The following is a 12,901-nucleotide window of genomic DNA, read 5'->3' as shown; positions in this document are numbered from 1 at the left end:
CTGAGCCCTTCTCCTGTTAATACCACTTCAGGAAGAGTGGGTAGATTGCAGAACAGCTCTTGGACTGAGCAGGAACTGGTTTAGCTGCACACAGAGCCCCAGGAACTGCCAAAGGCTATATTAGCAAAGCGACTGTCTCAGCTTCTGCAAAATATTCATTTGAATTCTGGCCAATACCCTAGGATGCATCCATCTCTTCAAGTTGAAAACAACTGACACAACCAAGGATTTATGTCTGTGGTGCAGATCTGAAAGAGACATATGGTTGAAAATGCAGGCAGCATCCCTGAAGAGAAAATGGCCAGAATGACTAAGCAACTTATTCCTACATCTCCCAGGGCAGGAATTGTCTTCCTACGTGTTTGCAGAGACCATGCTGTGAAAAAGCCATGATCAAGAAAGAATCAATCTAAGGGACTACCCTTTGGGTTGCCAGACATAGATTCAGATTTCATTGTGGTTTGGTTTATTCGTTGCTGTGGCAGTAATAGAAGTCATAAATTTGGTCATGAAACAGAAGACTGTCTATTTCTTCTAGAAAAAGGGAGCTATAATGACAGACAGTGAATTGAATTTTCTCCCCTAACAACATTGTTATGTAACTTTGGGACTGCAGACTGCCTCCTGCAAGAGGCAATAGCCTCAAGTTAATTTGTTGGTAAACTCTTTCAACAAGTCAGGGATTCCCAGCTCCTCCTGTACAGAACAGACACCAGGAGCTGCTGTCCCTCACAGATACTGCTTTTCAGGTGCATCTGTGCCCTGTGCTGGCTCTGCCACAATATCTGGTGTGTTGTGCTCAGTGTCACAGAGTTACAGCACAAATCTGTGTTAACCTCATCTGCCTGAACTGTGCCAGCAACTGCTGCCAAGCTTGGAAAATTGCTGAAGCTGTCTCCTGAAGAGAGACATGACCCACTCTGGTGGAACTTCATGAGAGCATCTGCAAGTAGTTGGGAAGCGATGAACATCAGAATCCCTTAGCTCCCTGTCCTGTGGTTTGGGAGTCATGTGTGATCAGGGCAGAACAATAGCTACGAAACAAATGTCAGTGGTGATAAAGCATGGGAGGTATGTTCTGAAAGGCAAGGGGACTGAGGGAAAACTGTCCAAGACATCTAAGTGCACTGGGTTCCCAGCTTTTAGTAAGCTCTTCAGGTGAAAATGAACATTTTCAGAAAGGTACCCAGAAAGGAATTTTCTTCCTTGATTCTCTCCCAGTGATGCTTTACAGAGGTGTCCTGCAGGGACACACCTGCTGAACTCCTGAAAGCCAGGCTGTCCTCCAAAGGGTGTCCCTGCAGAAAGGGTTTCGTCACGGACAGCCTCTCTGCTAAGCCAAAATCTCTCCCTCACCAGGAGATGATTCAAACTGGCCTCCTGGGCCAATTCATTTCAGAGCACTTCAGGTAAGTACCTTCTTCCTGCAAAGCTTCAGTTCAGACCAGAGTCAGTCTGGGCTGCTGCACTGTAACTTGGGCACACGGTGGGAAGGGGACATGCTCTCAAGGGTGTTTATAGAGTAAGGAGGCAGCAGAGCTCCCTACCTTATTGTAGTGCAAGCCTCACGGCACTCAGTGTGGATTTTGGTAGTTAAAAAGCTTGATTGTTTTGAAGACGTAGATGGGAGTGGATGGAGATCAGTCTTCCTGATGCTTAAAATCTCATGCTAGCATGCCATTGAGTGTTAACATTTGTTGTGTAGGGTAGGAAATGCAGCAAAATGAGAATGCTAGTGTGGCATGCAACAAAGCAGCTGGGTGTGAGTCAAAACTTCATAAATTTCCAGGCATCTTTCAGCTGCTTTGTGTGCCCTCAGATGGGTGTACTTCAAGATCAGGGTGACCAAAGAACACTTTTTTTTTTTTTCTGTCATGAATTTCTGGTTTCTTTCTCACTTGGCTCATCATAAAGAAATATATTCAATAAAAAAAGGCATATATTTACTTGTTATGAATTTCATGGCATTCCTTACTATGAAATAAACATTTATGTGAAACCTCAAACTGCTCTTTGTGTCTCCAGGCTTTTTCAGACATCTGCACTGTGAGGAGCATGGTGCTACTGACAGGTGCAGAGAAAGGAGGGCCTGGTTTCCCTTTCCACATAACCTGTTCCTTTTCTGGATCTGCAGCGCTCTGCTCAAACTCAGTCAGAGCTGGGAATTACTTTGTATTTAGTTTTGCATTTGTAGTTCAAAGACAAAAAACCTTAGATGAGTTGTCAGAAATATTGGATTGCCTAAAGTCTTTACCTTTCCCTTTACAGAGAACCCCATGGCCACTAGTAATGCTATTTCCTATTCTGGCCTACTTCCTAGAAGGATGTTGTAAATTTTATTTATTTATTTATTTGGAGTGGTCTCATTTGTGACTGGTAATCTGTTTTCTGTTTGGTCTTTTGCTGTAATACTGAATATTTTCTTAGCAACCGTATTAGGCACCAGTACATCATCTGCAGTCTGCAGAGAAGCACCAACCAGAGCCACTCCAACTTGTCACATCCCTTGTTGCACGGGGAGGTCAGTTTCTGCAGGTAAGTAGGGCTAGTTCTGGACTTACCTGCATGCCTAGTGTGGATCAGGGAAAGGGAGCACTGACACTTGCTGTATATGGGTTCAGGTATCCTTCAAACATCCAGGGCTGGGAAACAGTTTGGGCCCTTCCCTTCTGTAAAATTGCCACTCGTGGAGGTGACTGCACAGAACCTACAGCTGTGAGAGCAAAGAAAGATGATGGAGGGAGGGAGACACATGGCTGCCCATGGCATTCCTTGTTCCAGCAAGCTGCAGAATGGTATCTACGTATAGTGCTGCCACTGCAACATCATTACATTGTAGGAGTGGCTCACCATGCAGTGGGTTGGAGATCCTTTACCTCCCTGGCCAAGCTAAATGCAAATGTCCTTAAGTAGCCTGAATACTCCTCAAAAGAAAGTTCAGCTACTCATTCACGAATGTATTTGGTGCTGAAACTTGATTTTGTCAGATGTGCGCTTAACAAAGTGAACGCAGCTCTGGTTGTCCTTATACATGTAGAACCTGTTCTGGGAAGCCTTTGCTTTCATGCAGGCTCATGTATAAATCACCCAGATTTTTAGCTCTTGCAGACTTTTGTCTCTCTGGTGATAATTGGCAATTAAATTGCTGTTAATTTCCCAAAGATTAGCACATTCTAAAACCACTAAATTTTAGCAACTTGGCTATGTCTGGATCAAATCAAGCATTTCTCTCATGCCAGGTTGTAACTGTAGCTGTGTCTTGCATGCTCAGGGTATAAATAATCTTCTTTGTGCAATCTTCTCATGCCTCTTCTAAGAAACAAGCAGCATTCTGGGACTGACCCATTTTTAAAAATTTTTGATGATCTTGAAGACACTTTGGCCTGAAATTAAGGTTTTTATGGCAATTTCATGCAGCTAACAATCTAAAAATATTATTGTTTGTAAAGAAAACCAGGTTTGATCTTCACCTGAGATACATTTATCCTGTTGCACTGCACAGCTGAATCATCTGGCTGTTTGACAAAGTCATTTCTCACGTTTTCATCACATTTCCCCTCTCAGATCCATCTGAATTCTAGAATAACTCAAAATATGATTGCTTTCATTTTGTTAACTACTGCCCATTTGTCAGAGCTCCTTCTCTAGGAAGACTGACCACTTTGGTGCATTTGTTACAGTGGCTGTATAGCACCAGCAGGTCCTATAATGATAAGCACAACCTACACACATGCTAAGGAACCAACTCTTCTAAAGCAGACCTAACTTCTACAGACCAAGGAGGTAACAAGGAAAAAGCACAGAAGCAAGGGCCTGAATTACCAATGATATTTAAGTGTCTGAAATTAATAGGCATTGAGCACTTAATATGTTCTCATAGCCTCGGGCAAAGTGAAAAGTCAGCTCCTTCAAACTTCAATTAAGCCCAAGTTTCCAGCAGTGAAGGTTCCTGCACCACCTGCATTTCTGCTGCAGGCACAGACACAACCATGGCGTTCCTCAGCACTTGCTGAGCCAGAGTGAGTGAGAGATGGCCGGTGGTAAAAGCTATCTCCTCACAGCCATTCTTCACAGAATCACAGAATTTCTAGGTTGGAAGAAACCTCAAGATCATCGAGTCCAGGGTTTCGGTGGTTTATGCAATGAAGAACAGTTTCACAGGAATCCATGGAGCACCCTGCTGCCTCCTGGCAGCTCTATTACTAGGTCGGGTGCTGAAGGAATGGGTGATGGTGATCAGAGTTTGACTCTGGTCTGGAGGAAAAAATGAAATATAGAACATTGGCTTTCCTGCAGCCTGAGCAACACTGTTCAGAGCTGCTGCCACCTGGTCGCCTCCTGCTGGCTGGTCTGCGAGGCTCCTGTCCTGCCTGTGCACTCTGCTGGGACATGGCACGTCTGAATTAGGTTAGAGAGTCCCAGGGGGTTCAGCCCAAGGAATTTGCTTTGCAGAAAGAGCAGAGGCCAAACTGGTATAAAAGCGGGGAAGGGGTGTGCTGCTGCTGCTTCCGCAGAGGCATCTGAAGACTTTCAACAGCCTCAGTGCCAGCTGCACCTCAGAGCCTGCTGTCTGCTTTTGGCTCTACACTTCTGGGGGGCCAAGAGCAACGCTGGGAATGATTTAGGCTCAGGAACTGTGGCCGCTGTGTACCAGCCTCAAAAATAACTGATACAATACTTCCTTGCTTTTCATTGGCAGTAACAGCCTTGTAAAGGCAGCACCATTTGTTCCCACGACTAGCTATGTTCATTGTGGGAAGCAGAAGGTCTGGTTTAGATATCATGGTGCTGAGTGCAGTCACTCAGGAAATGAGGGAAGCTTTTCTGATGGTCCATGACAGTGACTGCCAAACCATGGAAGTTTGGAAAAAAAAGTATTATTAATGATGCTGTTCCCAGGCTACACAAATCAACTCTCCCATAATGTACTGAGTAGCTCTTATCTTCTCTGTGGATTTGCTATCATCATTAAATTAAGGCATTGTCTCTTAAATAGATGCTTGCCAGCCCTTCTCTGGACCTTCCAGATACAGTGGTCTTTACTGATTAACCAGCCTTTCTCATCTTGTAATCGAAGAGTATTTCCAGCTTGCTTCTGTTATATTAGCATTTAAAAATAAGTCTCAAGCATTCTGTTGGACTTTTTGATTCTCAAATAATTCACAGACTCAAAACAGAAATTTACTACCAGAGTGAGGGAAGTTAACTCCAACACAAGGCTACCAGGTGAACTCTCAGGATGTCTGATGAGAGTGCAACTTCATACCTTCCCTGTAAGCAATGCCATGATATGTCCAGAATAGCATTGTTGTTATTGTTGTTATTATTATTATTATCATTATTATTATAATTAATCCTGTGCCCAGGAGGAAAATTCTGAAAAATGCCACGCCTCCATTTTCCAGCCATGACTATACAGAAATCCCAGTTAGGAATGTGGATGAGCTGCACAGCATAACATAACCCAGCTGGCCACTCCGATGTTTCAAAACCTTTCCTAGCTAGCACAATAATGTGCAAATTAAAATAATACTGAATAGGTTTCCCCCTCCCAATCCCTCTGATTTTTCTACCACACCCTACCACACACTTCTGTGTGCACAGCTTATGCTGACTTTCCTTGCAGTGTCTAAGTGAGGTGTTTGTTCCAGCAAAATATCTGTTGTGGCTGCAGGTGCAATGTCAGGGCTGCCTGTTTAACAGAGTGTCTTTGGTCTGTGTGAGATAGTGGATTGCTTGAAACGGCTTGTTAAAACCCACTCAGCTTTTGCCTTTTCCTCTGAGAGTATTATTTTGACTGAAGTCAATCATTTATAAATTTACAAAATAGAACAATAAGTTGCTGCTTTGGCGAAATAGATGCATTAACAAAGAGTTCTGCACCTGTGTAGCAATTTGGAACTGGATCTAACTGCTTTCTTCTTTTTTCCTAGGCAATTGTCTGAACTGCAGAACCAAGAAGTTATTTAATTCTGTCGATGCTTAAAACAAACAAACAAACAAACAAAACCAAAAAAAAAAAAAAAAAAAAAAACACAAACTAAAAAACTGTTGATTTATCTCATCAATTATCACTAATAGGTATGTGTCAACTTCCAGTTTAGGGGTTATTATGAGAAAATAATCTAAGCCATATGGTCTCATGCATCCATTTTCTTCCTATATTTGCCTGATGAAAACCTGTGACAGAAGGTGGCATTTCCAACAAATCTGAAAAAGGTTGGTTTTGGTCTTATATCCTTAATAGATGTACCTTTGACATTTTTATCCACATGCAACTTGTTGAAACATAGACATGGAACAGAGCATTTTCTGTCAATTAAAATAGGACTTGCTTTTTGTTTATATGGATGCAATTAAAATCTTGTGTACACATTGTGCTACTCATCATCCATCCTATAACTTGACAATTCTTACTGAGTGAGATAATACTTAAGAACAGCAATGAAACTTCAAATGCTTTTGATCCAATTAGCCTTCAAGTGTGGGAAATACTTCACTGAAAATACTGGCACCTCTGCAAATGTGACTGGCTTGCAGGCAGTTTCTGTTACAAGTTAAAGAGGCTGCTGGAACAGGTTGTACTGATGCAATTTTCCTGATGTGCAAAAAAAGGTACGAAGTCCTCTGCTCCTGTGAATATGGGAGGAATTGAACATGAACCATGTTCTTAGCTTAGAGGACCAAGCCTTGTTTAGCTTGCTCTTTCTCAGCCATACCTAGAACTTGTCAATGCTGTCCATTCAGTTTACTTGCTGCTTTTTTAAAACCCAGATCTGTTAACCCTCTTTCTCTTCCTATTTTGTAACAGTACCCAGCAAAACCTGTCTGCATGTTACTTTGTTCCGGAATGGATTTATCTGTGGTTTTTGTTATGCAAAGCAATAGGAGGGATAGTAGCAGCATCTGCATTAGGATTCATGGCCACCTGGGAACTCCCAGACAAGCTCTGGACTACAGCTGCCATGCCAGGTATGTGGAAATCTGACTCTAGTTATGTTATGTGGGCCTGGGATCCCAAGCTGCCCATTTCTCACATACTGAATTAAATGTTTATTTCAAAGGACATACTGTGCAACTGCTCAGGCAGAAAGCTTAGAAAATTAACTCATGATATAGGAGAGTTAGGCTGTCTGTATCCACTGTCTGCAGTGGAATTTGGTATCTAATTTCTCAGCAACTGTTGAAAATGTCTGCAAACAGCGTATTTAAAACAGCATGGGGTTGGAGACAGCAGAACTAATCCCAAGCAGTGTGTTTAGGGTGCTGTCTTTTTTCAGGGTGCACTGCTAGAGGCTATTCACATAGCTGCTTTGGTGCTGCTTTCACCCGGCAGGCAGCTCAGCACCACGCAGCCATTTGCTCACAGCCCCCATCCCACTGGGACGGGGCAGAGAATCGGAGAAAAAAGGTAAAATTCTTGAGTGAGATAAAGCCAGTTTAATAGGACAAAAAAGGAGAATAACAATAATAATGGTGATAAAAGAATAGCAAAGCAAGCGATGCACAGTGCCGTTGCTTGCCACCTGCCCACTGCTGCCCAGCCCCGATCTGAGCAGTGCGCCCCAGGATTTTATCCCCACACCGTCCCACGGGATGTCCCCCCAGCCATTGGGGCCAGCCGTCCTGGCTGTGCCCCCCCAGCCACTCGTGCACCCCCAAGGCTCTAGCCTTTAGCCCTGTGCTAAAGCTAAAACACCCGTGTGTTACCAACTCAACCCAAATCCCCCCCAAACCCCCTCCTAGCCCCTGCGCGGCCCCCTCCCCGCCGCGTCCCAGGCCGTGAGCGCGGCCCCCCCCCCGCGCAGCCCGGGCACCGGCGCCCCCTGGCGGCCACGAGCGGGCAGCGCTTCGGCACCAGGCCGGAGGGATTTTAGGGTGTTTGGCGGGGGGCCGCTGGTGATGCGGGAATAAAAACGTTAGTTTTGCACAGAGTTACACTGTTTAGAGGGAAGAAATGTGGTATTGAGGTATGCTTGCAGTGATAAGAAAGCTTAACAGATGGTCTTGTAAAATGCAGACAACCAGAATCCTTAGAGAGATTAGGTGGAAATTGGGGTGTAAGAAACGTTACCACCTCAGAGAGTAAAAAAGGCAAAATAAATTTGATTTATAACAGGCCGGCAACCAAAAGCCATGTATTGTCTGTGAAGCACCAGGTAGATTGTGAACCTGGATTACCCAGTCGAAAAAAAAAAAAATAAAAAAAAAAAAAAGAAAAAAAGAAAAAAAAAGTATATAAACAGTGTTATGGAACTAGTAGGCGCACTCCTGCTGCTGGGACACCTGCCATTGCAATCGTGAATAAAATTGCTGCTTCACTGAGATCCTCGCCTGAGCCTATGTTATTGGCTATGGAGTGTTTCTCACAGTGGGGAAGGGGCTGGCTGGGTGGGCACATTCAAAGGGTCACGGGCAACTGACCAAGGGCCAAGTGGAGACCAGTGGCAAGGGGTTCTCCACGGGGTTCGGTTTTGGGACCGGTGCTGCTTAACACCTTTGTCATTGACAAGGACAGTGGGATGGAGTGTGCCCTCAGCACGTGTGCCACCAGGCTGTGTGGTGCAGCCGACACGCTGGAGGGAAGGGATTGCCATCCAGAGGGAGCTGGGCAGGCCTGAGGTGGGCCTGTGCAAACCTCATGAGGTTCAACAAGGGGCAAGGTCTTGCACCTGGGCTGGGGCAATCCCAAGCACAAACACAAGGCTGGGCAGAGAATGAATTGAGAGCAGGGACCTGGGGGTGTTGGTTGATGGGAAGCTCAACATGAGCCAGCAAATGTGGGCACTTGCAGCGCAGGAAGCCAACCTGGGCTGCAGGCAGGTTGAGGGAGGTGATTCTCCCTTTCCTCTCCGCTCTCCTGAGACCCCTCCTGGAGTAACTGTGTTCAGCTCTGAGGTCCCCACAGGAGGATAGGGTTCTATTGGAGCAAGGCCAGAGGAGGGCCAAGAGGATGATCAGAGGGCTGGAGCACCTCTCCTACAAAGACAGGCCAAGGGAGTTGGGGTTGTTCAGCCTGGAGAAGAGAAGGCTCCAGGGAGACCTCACAGCAGCCTGCCAGCACTTAAAGGGGGAAAGCTGGGGAGGGTCTCTTTGTCAGGGGTGTAATGATAGGACAAGGAGTAATGGCTTTTAACTAGAAGAGGGCAGGCTCAGATTAGATGTAAGGAAGAAATTCTGTACTCTGAGGGTGGTGAGGCCCTGGCCCAGGCTGCCTAGAGAAGCTGTGGGTGCCCCATCCCTGGGGGTCCCACAGGCCAGGCTGGGGGGCCTGAGGGCAGCCTGGGCTTGCAGGACGTGTCCCTGCCCATGGCAGAGGAGGTAGAACAGGATGGTCTTTAAGGTTGCTTCCAACCCAAACCATTCTGTGACTCTGACAGCGACTCAGTGGAGAGGAGTGCCATCGCGGCCAGCAGCCCTCGCTGGGGGGCACTCCCAGGGCGCAGCTGGGCTCTCACCTGCCTCAGCGGAAAGCAGCAATCCGTCAGCTCCATGAGGCTCAACAGCCCTGGATTTCCATGGACATAACATAACAGAGCAATTCGTTCCAAAGAAGCTTCACAGTGGGGGCATTTCTGTGGCAGGCTGAGCTATGACGATAGAGCCAGAGACCTTGCTGTTACCCGCTTGTTGTGCTTTTGCCTTGCTCTTCCATACTCGCCACGTGTTTCACAGCTCTTCATAGCTGCAGAATCCCAAAGGATGCAAGGATGAAAGGTGCAAAGGACAGTGAGAGATGAATGTGTGCATGAACAAATCTTGAAATCCAATAGCACTGGTAAGTAAGAGGCTTTTCCTCTTTGCTTGCCTGTGCTCGGGGCAGGTGGCTCCCAGGAGTACCCTCTCCTCCTGCAGATGCTCCGCTGAGCACATGTTGTCCCCGGGAGTGAGGACAGGCTGATGGATGAATGGGGCTTCCCAGCTCTGCAGGAGACACATTTTTGTGAGACGAGTGACATAGCTTGCACTCCAGCACATGTGTTCCAGTTACTTGAGGCTTATCAGTCCTGTCTATCTCATGATAAATCTTGATGCATCCTGTTATTAAATCTATGTGTGGAGGTCATTATTTTGTTTGATCTCTCAGTTAATGATACAAACAACCAAGCAGACTGTCCGCAGCAAGAAAGATGAGTATTTGCTGTTCATTGTCAGAGCGGATTTCCCAGCCCTTGGGGTATGAGGCTGGGGGAAGGAAACAGTCATATTTTCTGGCCTATGAGTGATTTGGGACTGGATATTGGAAATGATTCAGATAACAGCCCAATCCAGAAAGCAAATGGTACAAGTGGGGGTGATAGTCACCTTAATCTCTGTTACTCTTCCCTGCAGAGACAGCTGACAGGTACCACAAGGACCACCACAGTGGAGAAGTGAGAAACAACCTGTCTGGATCTTGAATAGCACGTAATTGAAATCCCAAGTTCCAGGGTTAAGCTCTGCTTTAGGATCAGTATCTTTCCCATGGGAAAACACTTTCACCAAGGCCTTAAGGGCTTCAGCCCTCAGGACCAGGTCCCTTCCAGAGTATAGGTGGGGGAAAACTGAGAAGACATCTACTAGAAGATGATGGCCAGAAATACCTGCAAGGTGTACCTTAACATGTGATTGCTCTAGGCAGAAAAGGGAGTAAATAAATCCACTGGTCATGTGAGAATGGCTCTCAGGAAAAGGACGTAACTTTTTTTTTTTTTTTTTTTTTTTTTATATATATAATTGCTGGTTATTGGAACTACCCTGTGTACAGCAAGGTTTTGAAACAGGCAAGGATGGACTGGCAGGAAACTGTCCCTGTAGCTTGACCGTCTCCTGGATTCCAGACAACAGACATTGTATATTCTTGCAAACAGAATTGCATTAACGGTAATTGATTGTGCAAGTAGTGTTATCCCTCTTTAAGACCCCCAGTCTTTGGCTTATTGTTCTGCTGAGTCTGTCAGTTACCATGACGTTAAACTTTGGACAATAACTTTCACCCTCTGTTGCATGCTGCCTCTGTCTCTGCCTGAAATTGTCCAAAAGTGACTATTTGATCTAAACCCACTGCTTAAAATTTTGCCAAGAGATTCAAACCTCTGACTTTGCTTGCATTCTCATACAATTGTAGTCCAACATAATATTCCCTTCACTGTTTAGTTGTTTGAGAGTGATTCTGCTCTTTACTCCAGTTGGCAACAATGTAGAGTCATTTTTGGAGTAAAAGATAAGAGTTTATTATGGCTAATTATGGCATGTTCCACTGCCTCATAAACAACCGAAATATGCTCTGGAAGTGAATTTCCACCAAAACACTGGTCAACAATCTACTTTAAAATAACACAAGTATAGAACCTATTTTATCAGTACTTAAGAACTTAGTACAAGAAAAGGACAAGAAACAGAGAAGAGATTGTGAAGTAAATAATGACCGTGAATCTAGCACACCAGCAGCCTAAGCACTGCTATGTTTTTCTAAGTATTGTGACAAAGAGGGTAGATTTGAAAGTTGGGTTTGAAGATTGGATTTCAGATGCTGGGTCAAGGTGTGTAATGATAGCACAAGGGGTAATGGCTTTGAACTAAGAGAAGGTAGGTTCAAATTAGATGTAAGGAGGAAATTCCTTACTCTGGAGGTGGCGAGACCCTGGCCCAGGCTGCCTAGAGAAGCTGTGGCTGCCCCATCCCTCCAGTGCCCAAGGCCAGGCTGGATGGGGCTGGGGGCAGCCTGGGATGGTGGGAGGGGTCCCTGCCCCCTCTGATCTCTGGTCCTCTTTGTGGGGCTTTGCTAGAAAGCCTTCTTTTTCCATGACTATTTTCTTTAAACCTACTTCATCCATTCTCTGGGCTTCTCCTAAGGGCATAGACCTGTTTGCTCCAGACTTCCTTCTCCCTGTTTCACTGCACTGTTGTGTAACAGAGTATCTGAAATCCAAGTAAACCCTTGCGGCTCTCTCTTTTGGGTGGAAATAGGGCTACCATCCTATCTTAGAGACATCTTATGTGAAGGGCAGTGGTTAAATGTGTGTCGGAGTGTTTCAGCCCAGTGGTTAACAACATTCATTCCATGGCCATCTTTAGAATCAGCATTTTAAAGTGAATTTATTTACTGAGAGCAGAATTAAGTGCTATTAGCAGACTCAGTAAAAACTGACTTACTCAAAACTCCTCAAGAAAATAAGAAAAAAAAAAAAATTATCTGTGTGGTTCTGCAACCTCTTGAACCCAGAGTGTGCTCTTCTTATCAAAACTCACACAGGATTGTTTTTCCCTAGTATCAGATCAAACACACTAGCTCCAGGTGTTCTTGGATGACTGCTGATGTTGGTAACTACTAATTATAGATAACGTAGTCTTAATTTTCTGGAACTTTTTTAATTCACAAGAAGAGCAAAGAAAAGAACAGAAGAGAAAAGCACTGCATCCTGAATAGTATTTCAGCGTAGAAGAAAAAAATCAATGTAAGGCAATCTCCCAGACATGCTTTTGATGTTGCGGTGTCTGCAGCCAGGAGCTTCAAAGACAGGAGCATCTCAGCCTTCCTTTGGTTTCTAGCTGAAGATCGGGACGAAACTCCAGCACAGCACTTCTAGCAGCTGCCATTAGCTTTTCCTCTGGCGTTTCCCAAATAGTATGTATTTTGTACATACAAAGTATCATGTTTTACTCATTAGACAGCCCAACTGGTGGAACTCCCAGGGTTGTAATCACTCCTTAAGTATTGCTGACAAAGAAAAATGTGAAACTTACTCTGGGATCTATTCAGAAATCTGTTATGGATGGGGCATCAGGGGTAATTATGTTGCTCTATTTGGTTCTGCCAAAGCATCAGATGCAAGTGCTGTGCCCAGGGTTGGGTATTGCACTTAAGAAACACATATGTTAGTAAGGTACAGAACAGAGCAAAGAAAATGAGAAGAGAAAG

The sequence above is a fragment of the Aythya ferina genome (genome assembly GCF_964211825.1).
Source record: "Aythya ferina genome assembly, chromosome: 16".
NCBI classification, from domain to species: Eukaryota; Metazoa; Chordata; class Aves; order Anseriformes; family Anatidae; genus Aythya; species Aythya ferina.
This window is presented reverse-complemented; position numbering follows the sequence as displayed.